This window comes from Podarcis cretensis (genome assembly GCF_951804945.1).
Source record: "Podarcis cretensis genome assembly, chromosome: 15".
NCBI classification, from domain to species: Eukaryota; Metazoa; Chordata; class Lepidosauria; order Squamata; family Lacertidae; genus Podarcis; species Podarcis cretensis.
In genome coordinates this window covers 42,938,651-42,944,747 of record NC_137185.1, presented here as the reverse complement: position 1 = coordinate 42,944,747, position 6,097 = coordinate 42,938,651, and positions in this window count along the sequence as shown.

Below are 6,097 nucleotides of genomic sequence, written 5' to 3'. Positions count from 1 at the left end.
CATCCGTCTAATAAGCTGAGCAATAGAACTAGCCCTGCTCTTGACATTCCGTGTGTAGACAATGGAACCCTCCAGACTGGTCTTTTATTGGAAGTGTATTCTGCTTTGTGTGCCTTGTGGGACATCTTTGGGAAAAGAAAAGGCTAAGGAGTAAAGCCTACACAAATTCGGATTGGAGTCCCTAAGACAATTGGATGGTGCCTTGTACTCCTCCCTGCAGCAACTCCTGCAGCCAAGCTGGTGCCAGATGTCTTGCTCTGCTTTCCTTTGGACCACACCAGCGAGGCCAAGAGGGGAGTCTTGTTGTCTGGGTAGCCCAGTACCTCCAGACACACGGCCCAGACTTGCACCCTGGGGAGATCACTTTGGTGCAACAAAAGTGCGCACACAGCTGGACATTTATGGTATGAAAAGTTATAGGATTTCAGCAGGAAAACAGGTGTGTGCTTATTGGAAATGAGGCAGCATGATCACCCAAAAACCTTACTTATACAAATAGCATTCAAAACAGGCTCATGTGGTATGACTGCCCTGAATGTGAAATAAAAGGGATATCTGGAATAACGTGTGGATAGGGAGCAAGATGGGCTACAGATTCCCCCCAGCCCACATAACCAGAGTTTGCAATTGCATGAAGTCTAAGGGTTGTAGCCAGTGCAAGTCCTACTAAGAGTAGACCTATTGAAATCAATGGACATGAGTATCTTAAGTCCACTGATTTCAGTGTGTCTACTCTGTAGGACTAGTGTTGAATACGGCCCTCGAGTGAAAGAGATCCTCTGATGGAGCACTTCTGGTGGTCTCTGATGTTTGGCAGCCTTTACTAGGGACTGAACATTGATTGTAGCAGGTCCTGCCCTGTAGGAAAAAGCCTAGAATAATCTCTGCCCACTTTCAAATGTATGCTGACAATTTTGTATATTGTACTCTGCCTTGCTGTGTTTTTATGAAAAGTGTGGTTAATAAATATTTAAATATATACGTAAATAAATAGTTTCCTCTATCCTCATCCTTTCTGCTGGGGAATGCATGACATTATCAAAGCACTGCAGTGAAAAGGAAGTGGTATTTGCTGATATTTTTCACATTGATTCTTGTGTAAAGGTGTCCCATACATGGAGGGTGGGGCTTTCAGACATGGGCTGTGTACACACTACACCTTTAAACCGCATTCTTTCCCTCAAAACAATGTGAGGGGTAAACTACATCAGCCAGAATTCTTTTAGGGAAACTCACTTGACAATGTTGGGTTTTGAGAGGTTAAGCATGGGAGATAACTGCAGGCAATTGGGACCCTTTCCTACATTAAGCAGCAAGCCCCAAGGAAGCTATGAGGTCCCAGTCACACAGAAAACCTTTGGCTGGGTTTGCTAACAAGGAACCTTGTGCTGAAACATTCCAGGGTGTACCGTGGATAAAGGCAGTGCCTGTGAACATTCCTATCCATAGCCCATTTCTTTCAAATTTGTAGTTGTTATAGGACTGGATGTTGGTTAGGATGGGTTCCAACCAAGCCTGTGATTTTGTAATTGTAAGACTGTAGTCTCTAAAAGCAGGACCTGCTGGACTGGTCAAATCAGTCTCTTTGTTAAAGTGTGTTAGGTATCCATTTACATGTGTAAAGAGTTGGCCAAGACCAAACATGTTACCATAGAGACAACTGGCTGGTGATGCTCTTTCAGGAGGGGGGTAAGCCTCCCGCCCTCACCTGGCTGGATGCCACGTCATCCTGGGGTGGGGAAATAAGCCAGGGAGTTTGTATTTGTCTTAGTCTAGTCTGACGTTGGGAGGAGAAAGAGAGACACAGAGGCTTGACTTGCTTTCTTTGCTGAAATAAAGCTGTAGCTTTGGAGGTTGTAGGGATTGTTAATGCTGTGAGCTCTTCTGTCTTATGTTTAGTTTGTACATATCTGTAAATAAAACTATATACAAAGACATTACTGTACCCAGAGACCTACATTCCTAGGAAACCAAACCCTAGAATCAGAGAAGTTGGAAGCTACCCTGAGGGTCATCTAGTTCAATCCCCTGCAATGTGCAATGCAGGAATCTCAGCTGAAGCATCCATGGCAGATGACCATCCGACCTCTGCTTCAAAACCTCCAAGGAGGGAGAGTCCACCACCTCCCAAGGGAGACTGTTCCACTGTCAAGCAGCTCTTACTGTCAGAAAGTTTCTCCATATGTTTAGTCAAAATCTCTTGCAACTTGAAGCCATTGGTTCAAGTCCTACTCTCCAGAGCAAGAGAAAACTAGCTAGTACGGTGGAGTACAGGGTCAGGGTTAAGGTGCTGGTTTAATAATAATAATAATAATAATAATAATAATAATAATAATATTTTATTTATACCCCGCCCTCCCCAGCCAAGGCCGGGCTCAGGGTGGCTTACAAGCAATAATAAAAACAAGTTGAATGATTACAACTTAAAAACAAAATTAAAATACAACATTAAAATATTGAAACATTAAAATATTAAAATGTAGCCTCATTGCAGGAGGAGAAGGAAAAGAAAAAAGAGAGGGAGGGAATCAAACTGGCTCCAAGCCAAAGGCCGGGCGGAACTACTCTGTCTTACAGGCCCTGCGGAAAGAAATCAGATCCTGCAGGGCCCTGGTCTCATGAGGCAGAGCGTTCCACCAGACCGGAGCCAGAGTTGAAAAGGCCCTGGCTCTGGTTGAAGCCAATCTAATTTCCTTAGGGCCCGGGACCACTAGGGTGTTCCTATTTATGGACCTTGAGGCTCTCCGTGGAGAGGCGGTCCTGTAGGTACGAGGGTCCTAGGCTGTTAGGTCCTAGGGCTTTAAAGGTCAAAAGCAGCATCTTAAATCTGACCCTGTACTCCACTGGGAGCCAGTACAGCTGGAAAAGCACTGGGTGAATATGCTCCCATGGCAGAGACCCCGTGAGGAGCCTCGCTGCAGCATTCTGCACCCGCTGGAGTTTCTGGGACAGCTTCAAGGGCAGCCCATGTAGAGCGAACTACAGTAGTCAAGCCTGGACTCAGTAGTCAAGCCTGGTCTCAGCTAGGGCCAGGGCCTTTTCAGTACTGGCCCCGACTTGGTGGAACGCTCTGTCACAAAAGACTAGGGCCCTGCGGGACTTGACATCTTTCCGCAGGGCCTGCAAGACGGAGCTGTTCCACCTGGCCTTTGGTTTGGACTCAGTCTGACTCTTATGTTTCCCTCCCCTTATGGTTTTGATCTATGGGCTACTTTTAAAATGAGGCTGCATTTTAAATTGCATTTTAATCTGTATTTTAAATTGGTTTTTTCCCCTATTATGTTTTTACTGTAATTTTACTGATGTTAGCTGCCCTGAGCCCGGCTCTGGCCGGGGAGGGCAGGATATAAATTATTATTATTATTATTATTCTGTGTGACAGCCCTTAAGACATTTGAAGATGGCTATCATATCTCCTCTAAGTCTCCTCTTTTCCAGGCTAAATGTACCCAGCTTCTTCAACCGCTCTTTGCAAGGCTTGTTTCCAGATCCTTGATAATCCTGGTTGCCCTCCTCTGCACACATTCCAGCTTGTCAACATCCTCCTTAAATTGTGGTGCCCAGAACTGGACACAGTATTCCCGGTGTGCTCTGAACAGAGTGCTACTATTACTTCCCTTGATCTGGACACTAGACACCTGCTGATGCAGCCTAGAACAGCATTAGCTTTCCCCCCTGCTGCTTCACACTGTTGCCTCATGGTCCACCAAGACCCCTAGATCTTTTCACGTGGACTGCACATGTACTGGGAAAATGCTGGAACCCCTGGACCCTCTTATCACTTGGATATTGGGGTGCGCACAGCCATATACAGTATTAAAATTATGTTAGTGTTTTATGTTATTATTCATGTATTGTGAAACTGTACCTTGTATTTGAGAACTTCTATAAATTACAAGTATTTTTTTAAAAAAAACCCCAAACAAAACAATGCTATTTCATGCTGAGCAACAGGAAGTGATGTTTGCTGGCATTAATTGACCTAGGTGAGAGATTTGCTAAAGTGCTGCCGAGGGGGTCGAAGTACCAGGGTGTCATGTTTAAGGACCCTACAGGAAAAACACAGGGAGGTCATTGTGTCAACGCCTTGGTGGAAATGCAGCTGAATACACACAGGTCCTAGGCAGTCATTCACAAGAGGAAGGAACAAAATAGCCTGAATGACAGGATCATACCTAGAAGGGCACGCATGACACTTGCACTGTGGGAACTGTCAAGAATAGAATGTTTTTAACACATGTCTAAAAAGATGTTTAAAGCAGAAGAAAGCTTTTCTGTGGTGCCTTCTCACCAGATTGTCCCCATCTGTATGTGGATTTCTTATTCATGAATGTTAATACCAATTTAAAACACTACAGCCCTTTCAAAGGGCTGCTGCATCTCTGTTGAATGAACGTCAGTCATAGGAACATAGGACTGAGTCAAATCATTAGTCCCTGCAGCTCAGTATCTTCTCCAATGATTGACAGTAGCTCTCCATGGTTTCAGACGGGGGCCTCTGTCTCCCAGCCCCACTAGGAGACTGAACCCCGAGACCTTTTGCTTGCCGCTGAGTTGTGGTCCTTCCTCCTAGCCATGTGCATGCCCACAAGTATGTGATTAATACAGTGCTTTTTTTCTTAAAAAATGTTTAAGGGTACTCTCCTTTTCCTACTCATATTGAAATACTGTCCCTCAATGAGGCCAAACTTAGATTCACAAAATGTTTAGGGGTCTGCATACCCCCTGCATCCCCCCAGAAAAAAGCACTGGATTAATGTATATTTTATTGGCTGGCTGGCTGGCTGATATCCCACTCTATCCCATGGGCTCAGAGTGATTTTTAGTGGTCTCACACCTCTGTCAAATTTTAATAGCCCCATCTTCAGTCTAAGAAATCAATTGTTTAGGGGATAAAACAGACCAAGTTAAGTAAAAACAATATTGCAAACAGAAAATCTATTTGAAAGCCCCAAATAAACCAAAGTTGCTGTATTACATCAAGTGGTGCCATCAGGGCAGAACTTTGAGGCAGAGGTCGAGCAGCATAGCCGGGGCGGGGGGGGGGGGGAATGCCACAGGACAGGCTTGCCATATTTTCACATTGGTAAAATAATACACATAACCATCTAAGGAACCCTCCCTCCCCAAGGAAGGCTTTTAAGTCTAGAGTCTGAAATTACTTGACTGCACTGCTGATCACACCATAAATAACCCAGTGTTTTCTTTAAAGGACAGTGCTGTAGTGGTGTTGCAGCATGGGCTGTGAGAAGAGCTTAGTCCTCGGTCCAGTGGTGATGGTTGTTGTTATGTACTGAAGTTCTCACCCTGGGCCAGCAGGGGGATACTGTAGATAGTTATGCAAATGAAGGATCGAAAGTGACGTTCAGTGATTGGATAGTTTTAGAAAGTTGCTACAGTAACGTTGTACTGGAGCTATATAGAAGCAGGCTGACTGAGCCCTTCAGTTCTGTTCTGGCCTCTGATTAAAGAAGAGCTGTTTGAAGAATCGCTGTGTCGTCTGATATGTTCACCCACAACTTAACAGTTGTTAAGAATTCCTGCTCTGTGATTGCAGTCATGGGATTGTTGTCTATCACATGACGGTATATGTTTTGACTCCACAGAGTGGGAAGTGACGGAGACAGGATGTTTGTGTTACTGTGTTCCGTGAAGTGGGACTATTGTCCTTTGTTCTTTTCCTCTTTGCTGTCTGATACTAGAGAGAGAGGGAGCCATGTTGCAGTGCCCCGTGTGTGTTTATATGTAAATAAAGTAGATTAGCCAAAATGCTGAGTTGCTGAGGTCTGTTACGCAAACTGTGAACACTCTGCAGATCCCTAAGTGTGCCGGTGTCTCTTGGCATTGGTCGCTGTGATGTTCGGGCTGAAGAAAGCTTTCGAAGCTCCTGAACCAAAGACCAGGAGGGAAAGAACATGCCAGTAGGGCATGTGTCTCTACCAGGGTCCTACTCGAGTGTAGGACCAGCTCCTGACACTGGAGCTTTGCCTGGGAAGGAAGTAGATGGATAGAGGTTCACTTTTCCCCCTTCTTTTTTATAATTTTTTTTATTAAGCAATTTCAACATAATCAATTATCAATCATATTATTACATACA